The following is a 15,156-nucleotide window of genomic DNA, read 5'->3' as shown; positions in this document are numbered from 1 at the left end:
CAAGACCTCGATCTCGATCCATGGTGATAATCACAGCACAGCTCCTCTCTCTCTAGAAATCGCAGAGTTCGAACTTAACACGAAGCTTAGATTCACTAAAATCAGTTCGTAACCCAAAAATTTCAAAACTAACACAACGTACACAAAAAGACCTAGAAATTGAAATCAAACGGATTAAACCGAGGTAAAATCAAACAATTTGAGAACGATGAAGAAAAGAATCAAACCACGATGAAGGAGGAACACAAGCAAGAGCTCGATCTTGGTCCATGGTGATAATCACAGCACAACTCCTCTCTCCTCTAGAAATCACAGAGCTCTCTCTCCAGAAACTGCGCATCTTCTCTCTCTCTCTTTCTCTAAAATGGCAGAGCTTCTCTCTCTAAAATCGGGGAGTTTCTCTCTCTATCTCTTTCTGTTTCAATTTTCAGCTTTGACAATTAGAAAAGGGCAAAACAGTCCAAAAATATGAAGAAAACAGGTCGAACTCTTAGAGTTTTGGGTAAGTGGGGTTAATTAACCCCAAAATTGGGTAAATGATCATTTCCCCAAGAAAATAATCATATGCAACACAACTTTTGATCGGGTCTTGGCCATACTGAAACAAGACACTGTCACAATGCATGTTGACAATCCACCTGCTCTAAAAACTTGTACTTTTTTTCTATTGATCTAAACAAAAACTTAAATTTTTTTTTTTGGTTTTTTTTTTTTGGTTACAACAAAAACTTAAATTTTGATAGACTGAATCAAAATAATTTCCTCCTTGGCTCGCATAATAATTTGTCCTTAATTTTCAATGATCTTTGTACGTAGAGCTTTTTGGGCAGGTGCAACTGTGCGAAATTTCTCTTCTCATTTGGCCATGATCGAGTTGGAAGATTCGGATAAGGAGATAGCAAAATAAAGTATGATGGAACGTTCTTGATTATCAATTCACATTTCAATCACTTCACATAGGCATTTTCTTGCTTTGCATCTTTTTGTAATTTTCTCAACGTCTTCTCGTATCCAGTAAGGATGAGAGAATCTGTTGCGGAGTAGGCCATGAAGGATATTAGGCATCTCCATCTGATAAGAAAGACAAACTTTATCCACTAAATTAATTAAAATGAATCAATCAATCAATCATATATACATATATACATATCCTTGCTGGTATAATAGTGGGAGGAAACTGAGAAAAAGTTGTGTATCACGAGTACGTATGATAAAAAAAATCATTAACTCTAGACATCGAACTATGCATGTATTGATCATAAAACAAAGTAATTAATGCATACATGCATGTTGTAAATGAATAGATATCAATTTAACACAAAAGAATTAAAGAAGATGATAGTCTATATGATCCGGAAAATGATGATACGTATTATTTTGTGTGTATTTTTCATCCGCATGTTACACTGTTAATTTTACTTCTTTTTTTTCCCTTTATGGTGGAAATTGTTTAAGTAAATTGGGATTGCAGAGAGATTGATGAGAGAATTGTGTGTTCTATTATTGATAAGAGGAGCCTTTTATATAGGGATTTACAGATTACATACAAGATAATAGAATCTGAATACAATTAGGAAATCTAGAACTTTCTCCTATTATAACTCTAGAACTGTTTAGAAGAGGCACACATGATGTCGACATCCTTCAACACTCCCCCTTGTGCCGCTCAAACTTGGTGATGACACTTTGATCATTGCCTCACTAAAAACCTTGCCAGGTAACAAAAACCCTGTGGGACAAAAATAACCCTGGACAAAGGACAAAAAGAGCACAACACGTCCTTCACTCTTCGAGATCGAACATGTAGACATCATACCTCCCCCTGATGTCAATATCTCCCCTTGATTGCTACAATCATGGGAGTTCGGATAACTTTCTCAATCTGATGCTCTTCACATGTTTCTCTAAGGTGGATTTAGGTAACGACTTAGCAAATAAGTCCGCTACATTATCCTCTGATCAGATTTAATTTACTTCAATCTTTAGAAGTGATTAATGTTGTTGCTGATTGTAAAAGAACTTAGGCGATATATGCTTGATGTTGTTGCCCTTGATGAAACCTAATTTCATTCGCTCAATTCATGAATGCATATAGGTTCATCTGTGGTAGACTTCAAACCAGAAGTTCCTCGAATATGTCTAATTACATACCTTAGCCATATGCATTCACGCACGGCTTCATGTAGAGCAATAATCTCCGCATGATTTGAGGAAGTAGCAACAAAGGTCTACTTTGTAGACCTCCAAGATATCGCGGTGCTTCCCAGGTAAAGACATAACCCGTTTGGGAGCGACCTTTGTGAGGGTAAGAGAGATACCCTGTGTGAGCTCTGGAAAAATGTATCGAGCTTAATGAAGAAATTTTCATAAAGTGAAAACCTCAATTTGAGGGTTGGATGATAAAGTACACGACACGACGAGTTCGTGGAAATTTTCGGATACCCGAAGTATTTACAATGAATTTCCGAAGTTTGGGAATTATGGAAATCCATTTAAATAAAAAGAATTTCTGTGGGGCAATCCTAGCCGTTGATCTCACCACCGTTTCATCCCAGCCATCCACCGCCTCCACCTCTTGATCCTAGCCCTCCATTGTTGATTGAACAAATCTATATAGGGGTGTTTGATTAGATGAAGGATGAAGATCACCCCAGAAAACACGAGAGAGAGAGAGATAGAGCTCGGTGCTCTGACCCGAGACGCGCACGACCCGAGAGAGAGACCTGACCGGAACTTCCACGTCCGGCCACGCCACGACGGCGCACGGGCACCCACATCTTCTTCTCTGCGTCGCCTATCTCCCTGCATCCTCAGATTGTCCATGCACTGAACGGAGAAGGAAACCCGACGACAAGAAGCCCAAAGCTTCACCGGCAACCTCTGCAATTTCCGGCGACCGATTAAGCTATATCTGGTATGGAAACTCATCCTCATGCCAATCTCTACGTGTTAGGCTAATTGGTTTTCAAAATTGATGGGGTTTTGTCGACTTAGTTTTTGGGTTCATCTCGGGTCCGGCGTTGTTCTTTGATGCCGACGACTTCTCTGGCTTCTCTTGGTCCACTCTCCACCTCGTTTCCACTTGTTGATGCTTAATGTTCTAGACTGAAGCTAATTTTCAGAAACTGCTAGCTGGTGTGATGGATTCCCAGTTCGTCATCATCTTTGTTCAACCGAGCTTGCTTGGAGTAATTTTTGAAGGTATAATTCGAATTCTTGACTTGAAGTTCGGTTCTTGTTGTGCAGATCGGAAATTAGTGACTTGAGTTGGTATATCTGTTGCTGGTAGCCTGGTACTGAAACTTTGAATTGAAATCGATTATTGTGGAGTTGTGGTGGAGCTCGAATTGCCTTGGTTGTGTGTTTAGTTGTTGTCAGTAATTATATTGAGTTGTTAAGTTGGAAAGTGGCTATTATATTTTAAGAAATGTTGGGTGGCCTTAGTAAATTTGGTGCACTCAATATATATATGGTCAATACCGTAAACCTCAAGAAATGTTCGATAATTTAAATTAATTATCGAACTTGTCGCGATTGGTCAAACGCGGTCAAATCGATCAACATTGGTTAAACTAAGAACCGTTGGTCAAATATGGTCAAAACGGTCAATCCTGGTCAAATCAGGAAAGGTTGGTTTAGACGATTTATTAATCGTCGAGATTTCGTAAAATTGTTCAATGGATTATTAACTGTTGAAATGTCGGAATCTATGACTCCAGTTACCCGAGGAACAGAAGGTTCGCGACTCTCGGAATACGTGAGAGAAAGCATCGAAATCCAGGTAGGGATTCAGGACTCTCCTCGGTTAGTGATTTTCTTATATTGTTATTAAATGATGCATGTTAGTTGGTATGGTTTGGTTATGTTCAAATGCAATGCATACTAACCAAACCATGTGAGAAATGTGATGGCTTGAGAGCGAAGGGTGGCTCTGACTTCCTTGGGTTCGATCCCCAAAACCTCCGGAGGGTTAGTTACACCGGTCGGACGGTGAGCGATCGCAATGACGACCCGATCCGTGTGTGTAGCTAGGTAGCGGACGCTCTCGCTACGCTTACCTGGTGATAAATTAAATTGAGGTAAGGTCGTGTAGTGGGTCTATGGGACCGGCCATCAGGTAAAACTTGGATTTGGCGCCGTATTTATTTAAGCATCATGTATCGGTTTTGAAGTTGAAAAACATTAAAGTTTGTCGTTCCTTTTAAATATTTGGTTTAAGCATGTTTTCATACTGGAGCTCCAAAATCTATTTATCGGTTTCAAACCAATCGAGTTAGAGTTCCTATTGAGCAGCGAGGACGAAAGCTCACCCCTACAACAGTATGAATGCAGGTACTGTGCACTGGTGACGGGACAGTAGCGGGCGGAGCTGGGTGTGCGAAAGCTCGGTAAAGCATCGTTTGGATTTTATTTTAAATTCTCTTTCATTGAAATCCGTACCTCGTGTGAGTCTTTATCCCAGTTCTGGACGAACGAAATAGATTTTAGCAATTCAAGTTTTCACCTCAAAAATATTTGTAGCTTCTGCTGTGTTTTCCAAATGTTTTCAAACAAAATGCCTAGCGGTTCTCTAGGATGTAAATCGAGCGTTCGGTTTACGTTTTAGAGACTCGCGGCACTGTGACGTGCTTAAGCTGGTGAGGTGTAGGTTGGGGCGTTACACCCTGCATCAGCAAAATCCATCAAAACATCCTCATCGTTTTGATGTAAGGGAGGAGGATGGGTGGCCGGCGGCTTTGCCGATCACGGCGTCTTGGACGGTGACACTTGGGCTAATGAGATCCGTTCTCATTATTCCGTCATTATTTTCTCTCTGCAGGGATAGAACAAGCTCATATCTATCGTACATTTTAAGTAACGAAAGATTGTCTTTATACCAGTCCAATGGTGTTGCGTTGGCGCAGGGCTGCATCTAACCAACAAGTTCATAATTACAAATGAGGTGTCCGGTCTTGTATTGTGTTAAGTATAATAATGCGCCTATTGCACTTAGGTAAGACATTTCTGCCAATTAACACGTCTTCGTCATCATCCCTGGGACGAAACGTATCCCTCTTAAGGTCAAGACTACGGACGACCATGGGAGTGCATCTTTGACTTTATCAAAATGCAAAGCATTTATTGACACGGTATACAAGTTTTAAATCTAGACAAAACCGTGTTCTCCCAAGGTCCTTCATCTCAAACTCGGATTTCAGGTGTTCAGCAGTTTCCCTTAACTCTCAAGGGTTCCAATTATGTTTATCAACATAAACCGTGACAATTGCAAATCCAGAACTTGTAATGAAAACACAGGGGCATAGTTCATCATATCCCTTTCCAATCAAGTAGTCACTTTAGTGAGCGTTTCAACCTCGTTGCAAACGCGCTCCGTGGTCTAGAGCCACTTGACTTGGGTAAATGAAGTTCACAAGAACCTTCATTATATTCCGTATCTAGATCCCCATAGAGATACGTAGTGACCACATTCGTAAGCTGCATGTTCAGTTATTCGGAAACTACCAAACTGACAAGGTAGTGGAGTGCAATGACATCCATTACGAGAGAATATGTATTCTCGTAGTCGATTCCAGGGCGTTTTGTGAGAAGCCTTGCGCCATAAGGCGAGATTACATCTCTTTTTCTCATCACGCTATCTAACGAAGACCTATTAATGTCAACAGGTTTTATGTTAGGAGGTGTTGGCATCTCAGGCCTGAAAACCTTCCTCTTCGCTAGTGAATCAAATTCAACCTGGATCGCATCTTTCCATTTAGGCCAATTTTCTCTACGCTGGCATTCCTTCAACGGTGTAAGGTTCGATGTCATTGGTCTCAATAATTCCACGTCCTCATGTACACTAGTGTAGTTTGTAGAGATCTCTATATTCTCAGGAGTTGGTTCTAACATTGAGGCGTCCCCCAACGATGTCTCTTGGACATAACCACAATCCAGAATATTCTCATAAGACGGATTTTGAGTATCAATGATCAATGGATCAAGTTGTGTCAAACTCGCTCACTTCCTAGGGCGAGAATCTATCGAACCTATGGGTCTCCTACGCTCTTTAGCGGAACCCATGACCTATGACGCCATTATGCCACATTGTGGCGTCACTATACCACCATCCATGGTGGTGGTGTCGTGCCCATCTCTTCTGGGTGGCGCCATGTCCTCTTGAGGGGACATCTATCCTTGCAGGCATGTTTGCAGCAGGTATATGTGATCTCGTCACTTTTAGGGGATCAAGATGAGACATAGTGGGGACAGACCACGACAATTCCTGCCGTTCCTGTTGAACATAGACGTTCTAATCTCCCTCTAACGACGGGAAAACTGTCTCATCAAAGTGACAATTCGCAAATCCAGCGAAAAAGAGATCGCCTGTCAAGGGTTTTACATAGCGGACTTATGGTTGGAGACTTATGTCCAACACAAATATATATATATATGCATTCGTTGCAATGACTCATGTTGATGCGTTGTGGCGGCGCAATTGGCACATAAACCGCACACTCAAATATGCATAAGTACGAGATATTAGAATCGAACCCAATCACTAGCTGTAACGCAAATAAACGTTGAGTGGCTGCTATGAGTAGTAGACGAATTAGCATAGCTGCATGCGATATTGCATAACCCAAGCGGAAATATTGGTGCGCATTACCAAAGTCCGGGCTACCATCGTAGTCTTTTAATGGTGGCTTTTCCGCGAGACCAATTGGGTGTGTACATGGGAATATGATACTTGATATCAATACCCAATGATATGCCATAGTCATCGAAAATTTTCGATGTAAACTCTCCAGCATTATCAAGTCGAATTGATTGAATGAGATGATTCGGGTAGTGAGCCCGTAGCCATATGATATGTGCTAGGAGTGTAGTATAAGCAGCATTACGAGTGGACAATGGTACAACACGTGACCAGCGTGTTTGCATATCAACCAACACCATAACATGTCTATACGGTCCGCAAGTTGGTTGAATCAATCCACAGAATTCCCTTAGAATCTTCGTAAGAATGGTATGCTTTCTTTTTGTGTCCTTTGCATAGGATGGTCTTGATCCTAATTTTGCTAAAGAGCAGGCTTTGAAGAACGAAGGTTGGGCTTTAGAAGCAACCACTAATGATTTCAGTTGAGCCATGAAGTCACAATTGACTTTAGAAGTAACAAGAGGAGTTGAATTAGGGTGTATGGCGTCAATGCCATGTATTGGCCGCAGGGGGTAGGCAGCATCGGCGCCAGTCTTGCACAATCATGGCTCCATGAGGCGCATGTGCAGCTCCTCGAATCAATTTTTGGTTCTTACTTCTTTTCTTTCTGAAAAATGGATGTCCGTGTGAAGTCTTTAATACACGGATCATCATGTCACGACCTGGGTGTCCCAAACGGTCATGCCAAAGCCTATATGTGTCAGAATCCCATAAATCATCTCTCATGACATGGTTTGATTCAATGATTCGAATAGTGGTTGCATCCAACCCACTAGAACAACACATAAGTTTCTTTAAGACTGGCATACGTCCGTAGTCATTAGAGGTGATACAAAGGAACTCTTGTCCATTCTCACAATGTGTTTCCACATGAAAACCATTGGCTCTTATATCTTTGAAATAATAAAGTTCGAATTAAGGTATGTCCAAGACATTAAAGAATCGACACTTTATTAATAGCCAATGATTACATCAAAGTTTCTTAACCAAAGTCTAATCCAAAATAAAAATCAAACTTAGACAAATCGTAGTCACTCAATCCATTTGGTAACTCCAATCAAATATGACCAGGAAAGTAAGAAGAGATGTCAGTGGAGCAAACCTCGCTTAAGTACCACTAATCTCAACTAGTTTCTTAGACATCATACTTAATTGTGTGAGTCTAGTGAGAAAGAGCTAAGACAATTGTCATTTATTGATTTAAGGCATAATTGTCATTACATAATTCTTGGAAAATAAAGACTATACTAATAAAAATCTGCGGCATTTTATCTTCATCGCCAGATTTAAAGTCTTCCATAACTCGATATCTTGATCACCATTGATCAGGTACACCATAAAACATAATGTAGAGGATGCTCTCTTGATTGAGGCGTATTGACGCAATACAAATGACCCCTAGGACCATTGGCATTAGAATAGTGTTACCATGGCCAAAAGTGGCGCCATGGTGTCCAACCCCCAACCCTCAACGTCATGACTCCTTTGGTCATGTATTTGCCAACTTTGGCGATGACCTTCATGAGCATGTTGATCATATCATCCATGGCGACTTCTTCTAGCCATTGAACGGTGCTCATGGTAGCCATCTTGAGGCCTACCATATTTTCCATTCACAAAGTTCGTGGTTGTGCCTTTCAACACATGCCATAGCTCCAATTAGCTGATGGAAATTTGTGATCCATCTTGCGTTTACATGAGTCCGGAATAAATCAGAGGACCTCATAGCATAGATAGGGAAGGTATTAAGGGTTTTCTCAATCAATTGTTCTTCTGTGATAGTTTTTCATAGGCATGCATCAATGTCTGATGCGGAGAGCTTCCGAACAATATTCCATAACTTTGTCAAAGTTAGAGAAGCAGAGATAATTCCATCATTCTTCTAAGTTCGGAAAATTGTGAATGTTTGTTAAAACATTCACGAAGGGCTACCCAAAGGTTTCTAGCGCTATCCTCATTCATGTACTCAAACTGGAGTGTCATCTCCATGTGGCGCTTCATCAGGGTAAGTGCCCTGGAATTATCTATCTCAGTTTGTGAGTCTTGAGCGGTTCCTTTAGAACAGGGCTCTTGGATTGTAGGCAATAAATATCCCGTGCCCGTAGAATCCAATGGAGTAAAATCGAGCTCGTTCAAGTTTGATATCCAAAAAGGAGAAACAAGAACGGATTAGTTTCGGAGTCAATGCTTCCACGAAAACTAATATTAAGATTTCCGAGCCTTAATGCTACCAAGAAATCGATTTCCAAGAAATCCTTAATGCTTGCGGACACTCTTAGTCCGAATATTATGAACACTCTTAGTTCATTGATTACGAACGCTCTTAGTTCGTTTATTATGAACACTCTTAGTTCATTGATTACGAACGCTCTTAGTTCATTTAGTGTGAATCCCCACAATTCCGCTTATTAAATAATCGAACCCATGTTCGTATATGGCAAATCCTGCAGCAAATAAAGAAATTTAAAAGACAAGAAAGCAGGAACTTTAATCTTTAAAACTTACTTGTTGATTCGGGGTTTGAGTCACGCGCGTGTTGATGCAGGCGTGATGGAGCGAAGCTAACCGAGGAGATGATGAAGCAAGGCTTGCAGCGATGGTAACGCTTCAATCCTAAGCTAGGATTGCAGTGGCTGTTCAATCCTAAGCTAGGATTGCAACCGGTTTGCAATCCTGGTCGTGGCAGAGGGCTGGAACGCAGGGCTGCAGGAGCGCGGGCGCGTTGCTTGGGGTCGTTGCGCAAGGGCTGCAAGCGCACGGGTGCGCGAGGTGTGCGGCAGGAGCGCAGAGGCGCGTAGCAGACGTGCGGATGAAAGCGCTGGCTGGCTGGCAAGCGCTAGCTTGTGCTAGCTGTGTGCTTCGGCTGCAGGGGCAGCAGTGGCTGGGCGTGCACGCGGGGTAACAGGCAGCAGTGGGGAGGCTAGCTCGTGCTAGGGCTTGCGTAGGGATGGCAAAAATCCCCATAGGGTATTCGACCCTAACGGGGAGACATTCGGGGGAAATCGGGTAACGGGGATGGGGATCCCCAGTATTTGAATTCTGAAATCGGGTACGGGGCGGGGATGATATTTTTATCCCCATCCCCATACCCACCCAATAAGAATTATCTGAAATACATATATATATATATATATAGAACCTTGCTCAGGTGCGGATATCCGCACCTAAGAAAAAAGCTACGGATTTCCATCTTAACTGTTCAGTTTTTAGATCACATTTTCACATCTTCACATATTCAGGGTTTAGGTACGGATTTCCATATTTGACCCACTTTCCGATCACATTTTCACATCTTAACCGTTCAGTTTTTAGATCCTAATGTATAGATCACCTCTGCAAAATTTCAGCTAATTTGGTGATCGTTAAGGCATCCAAAACTGCAATTTACACGAACGAACCGAATCTGTCGAACCGGAACCGTTCGTGTACGTTGTTGTAAATTGCAGTTTTAGATGACTTAACGATCACCAAATTGGCTGAAATTTTTTTTTTCTTTATGGTGGAAATGTTATCGTCTGGCAGCATTTGGTCTAGTAAGACTGTACGTATTAGTGTCTACTTCATAAGCATAATGTTCTGAGTTGGGGTCACGGATTAATTGTTATATGTTCTTAGTTGTAATTTGTTCAGTTGTTTAATGGATTTTTCTGCCGCGAATCTGATAATGTCATGCTTCTTGTAATGATTGACGTTTCTACTAAGATAAATGGTGGTAAGGTTGTTTGCAAGTGGAATGGTGACGACCCAATCTGGACCCCAACGTAATAAACCTACCTTTGACGAATACAACTCATGATGACAAAGACCAAATCATCTTGGAAGGCCTCATCTCCTCACAAGAGGAGGGTCTCACTCTCGATCATTTGCTATTAGAAGTCAAGAACCCATCGGCTTCATTGGTTGAAAGTGATCGTGAATACATTAGAAAAGAAAAACATGGAATCGGATAATGTTGGAATAGAAAATATGGGAGTTGCTTTCACACTTCTTAAAGCTATGGATATAGGACCTTTAGTCTGGAGATGATCTTTAGTCTGGAGTTGATTATGTTTTTTATTTTATTTGTTGGGTAGGGGCTATGGTAAGAATTAAGTTGCATTTCTTTCATTTTCACGATTTATAGAACCCAATTATGGAATCGGATAATGTTGGAATAGCAAATGTGGGAGCTGCTTTCAGCCTTTCACACTTCTTAAATGTGGGAGCTGCTTTCACACTCCTTTAGTCTGGAGTTGATCTTTAGTCTGGAGTTGATTATGTTTTTTATTTTATTTGTTGGGTAGGGGCTATGGTAAGAATTAAGTTGCATTTCTTTCATTTTCACGATTTATAGAACCCAATTCTCTAACTCGTTGGTCCTTTCAGAATGAAATTAAACAGTCAATGCATGTGATAGAAAGGAGCAGTTTTTGGCAATTGAAAATGTCCCAATATACTAGCTTAAATAGGTCGATAGGTTTCCCAAGTCCCTAGCTAGAATCACTAAAATGCAATTGATAGACATCACCATAATTTGGGATATATGGCTGGTCTGGCTATTTGAAGTATGGCATGGTTGATCAATAATTGATAGAACTCACTGTAAGAGGTACGTAGTGGTATGGGCTCGTGAAATTTCTGAGAAGGGCGGGGGATGCATTTTCTTTGGGCTTAAATCTTTTATTGTACTTCGTAGAAAACATTGCAGATGCATTATCACAATAAATCTTAAAGGATCTCTTAATTTAATTAACCGCTTCTATTCAATATTGATTGAAATTTCTTAAGTCATAAGCCTTATTCTGGCTTCATGGAGTTAGAAATTAGGGAGTTCTCCTATATGATGATGAACTGCAAGTTCCATCCTTATTTACAATTGCCATGCATGCTGATGATTAGTTTGGTTAAAGTACCATTAAGTTGGAATATATTGTTAAAGATAATCAATCTTCCTCAATCACTAGCCATTGATATGGCTATAATGCTGTGCATTAATCTAGGATCAGTTTTGATATTGTTACAAATATAGATAGCTGTAGCCTATACTGTTGTGCATCAATCTAGGATCAGTTTTGATATTGTTTTAAATGTAGTTATTACGGCATTGCAAAACTGATGCTGCTTCTCCTATATATTGTAAACATTGTAAATGTACAAATCAATGAATTACAATTTCGACATATATCCCAAGGGAGGAATTATCATACTAATCAAGAAAATTAAAAGTACCATGAATGAAAGACATGCACTCAGATAGTAAAATCCTCGCATGGTTTGGGATTCAGAGATCTTATGACTCAAGGACGGGACTCTTGAATCCATAACAGTTGACATCAGTATTTGAAACAGCAATTTGAAATGTACGTGGACTCTTATCTCACATTGGCTCTTCAGTAGATGAAAACGACTCTAAGCATTGATCGAAACAGTAATAGCAAGTTGAGAATAGATGAGCCTTAAGGCATAAAGCATGAATCATCATTAAGCCCAAGCACAATGAAACAATTAGATAATGTATGTTAATTTTCAGGAAACAATTTAACAGAACTGAATGTACAAGTTGATACTTAGTAGTTAGTACTAACATAGGCCGACCATTGGATACAAATTTGTGCGCTTTACATAACTTCTTTCCTGAGGTAACATTGATTGCTTATATCTGGTTCTCTAGCAATCTTACTGCAAATAAATAGACAACAGCTGAGCTCTTTCAACTATGAACCTTACTATCCACGTCAGTTCCAACTCCTTCATACTTGAATCTTGTCATTATTATCAGAAGACATTGACATTGCATTAGTTCTACAATTTCACTGGACAAACTTAGCATGTACATAGTGGTGTTTTCTGCAGTACTCTTAGCAAATTTGCATTCAGGAACTGTTTGTACCTGGAACTACATGTCCCTGCAGGTAAGCCATTACCATTCTGAGAGATATGCTTTATCACCAATATCATATTTTAAAGTAGACGATTTGAAATTTACATGCATTTTAATTGCCTAATTTAAGGTACCCTTCCATGTGAGTCACCCGGTACATAATTACATGCGACACCAACTGTATATTTCAACCTTGTTTACTTTCTTCTGTTATGAAGGTTGCCTCTAGCTACTTTTCTTTTAGTGACACATCTCTAGCTTTTTTTTAGCATAATCTGTTTACAGTGCTTGCAGTTAGGTCAATAAAGTTTGTTACAGATGAAAACTTGCTTACTTGCATTCTAACCAGACAATTCTCAGGTTAGCCCACTTGTGGTTAATTAACTAATCGATCATCACCTTCTGCAAAGCATAGTATGCATCTTTGCATGCCGTAAAAATTTGATCTACAAATGCATTTTTTATTTTTTTTGGTCTGTCAACAACCGAACCAAGTAATGAAAATTGTTAAATGGTGTCTGCCAGAAGTTTTGGCAGGTAGATTAGCAGTACTCCAGAAAATTAAAAGACAGATCTGCATGAAACTGATATAAATGAACCTCACAGGGCATATAGCAATGCACTATCTTTTCCTTGGCATATATAATAGCAGAGAGGACCCTGGCATACTCAAGACCTTCAGAATTCAGAAAATGCATTAATGGAAGGAATCATCAGTTGAAATGAATATCTGAATTAGCATGGATTTTGTGGCAAAAAGATGTTCTGCACTTGATTATGATAAAATCCATGGGTGAGTTCAAGGGTGGACTTTTGAATACACAACCAGATATTCAATCATGGCAAAGAGCAGGTAAAATCCTATTGTCAACTAATACAAAAACTAAAGTTTATGGTGAGATATTAATGTTAAAGAAACTTTAGGTGAAAAGAGTTGTTTCATAACTAATTAAGGTTTAGGCCTATAAAAAGATTGTTTCTGAGGAATTTAGGAGTGTCTCAGATTATCAATAGAAAGAAAGGAAAGGGATAGAGAAATAATGGAAGGAAATAGCTCCAGGAGACTTGTGCATGTTCTTATGGTCCTGATGATCGTGATTTTGGTGACTGAAGTGCAAGCTCAGTCACCTTTCTGCATAATTAAATGTACACTCAAATGTGCAGGTTCTAAAACCAGCCCAATCTGTACTGCAGAATGCTTGAAAAATTGCAAGAAGTCACTGCCGGAGCCTCTCTACTACTGCAGCCTTGGTTGCACAACTTCCATGTGCACCAACATCAACTCTGGTATATGTGTTACATGCATATCAAATTATTGATCAAGAATTCAAAACCTTAATTAGATAGCAATATACTAATCTATAGCCAAGGCAGTTCTAAATTCTACACGGTATCGAAGAAGGCTAGGGTATGATAGGGGATCAATCTCCACTCATGATAAATTGGTTTCGGTTTGGATGCTATTATTCTACAAAACTATTGGTGCTTCTACCATATTTAGCTCTCGATCATATTCAAAATCCCAGCTGTTAGATGTTTTTTGCAGATTATGTAGTAACCAACCTACTTAAATGGTCTTTGAGAAACATAACCCAGGATTTGCAGTCATGCATATTTTGTGTTCATTGTTTTTTGCACCTTGTTTCCTAATTTTCTATTTGTGTTAAACTTAAAAGTAGTCTTAAATTGCTGATCTGCCATTTGCAGGAGAAGCAGAAGGTTGCGCAGGTTTATGCTCCAAAAAATGCAGCAAATATTATGCTCTCAAGTCTCAACTAGTAGAATTGCATGAGTAAATAGATCACAGAACTCATACAACTGGTATTTGCAACTGCAAAAATCAACAATCATATATGCTGATTTCATGCGTGCCATTTTATTTAATTAAAGACACCTTTGTGTTATATGTATATTGCAACATGAACAAGCACTGGATCAATTGATAGATATACGCACACAATTCAAACACACACACACAGCATAGGGAATAGAATAATGTTCATACCTGAAGGATCCATGAAGTCAACAAAATGAACAATAGCCCTCTGCAGATCTCTAAGTATGAACTCCTTGTTTATGGGGAAGGACTGAATGTTCTATTTCAACGTAGAGAATGCAGGGACTAGAGTGCTTGAACACTCGACTCTTCCCATAGTAGAAGTCATAAGCAACTCGATCACTTCTATTTACCACATGTTTCATATCAGATAAGTAACCAAAAGATTATCATTAATATATTTCCATAACCACTTGATAGATTTTGCATAAGTGGGTGATAACAATCATATTCCATGTTACTTAAATTAAATATTTAATCAAATGCTATTATCTTTATAGTAATATGTGATATTTCCAAAATGTTTCTAACAATCTCCCACTTGGACAATCACAGTTTACTCATAGCAATTGAACCCAAATATTCAGAACAAGCAATAACCTTGGTGTGCACCAGAATCTATTCAGATATGGTCAAAATGCAATCTTTGGTGCAGAGCAAAAGAATGAATGTATTAAGATAATATACACCAGAATCATGCCACTGACTTCAGTTCATGTATTCCACATATATCCAACAACTGATGTGATGAAATCACCATAA

The 15,156-nt window shown here is 39.6% G+C and overlaps 1 long non-coding RNA gene across 6 annotated transcripts; it reads left to right on the top strand.

Moving 5' to 3' along the window:
- The first annotated feature begins 2,614 nt into the window (after positions 1-2,614).
- Positions 2,615-14,815, top strand: LOC133718778 (uncharacterized). 6 transcript variants are annotated; one of them, XR_009850571.1, is made up of 6 exons: positions 2,615-2,914; positions 2,995-3,201; positions 3,720-3,781; positions 4,322-4,388; positions 9,243-13,844; positions 14,265-14,815. It is a non-coding gene; the product is annotated as an uncharacterized LOC133718778 (long non-coding RNA). The 6 variants fall into 6 exon arrangements; XR_009850569.1 differs by having other exon boundaries at positions 4,322-13,844; XR_009850573.1 differs by having other exon boundaries at positions 3,720-13,410; positions 13,752-13,844.
- The last annotated feature ends 341 nt before the right edge of the window (positions 14,816-15,156 follow it).

This window comes from Rosa rugosa, chromosome 6 (genome assembly GCF_958449725.1).
Source record: "Rosa rugosa chromosome 6, drRosRugo1.1, whole genome shotgun sequence".
In the NCBI taxonomy this organism is placed as follows: domain Eukaryota; kingdom Viridiplantae; phylum Streptophyta; class Magnoliopsida; order Rosales; family Rosaceae; genus Rosa; species Rosa rugosa.
This window is presented reverse-complemented; position numbering and strand designations above follow the sequence as displayed.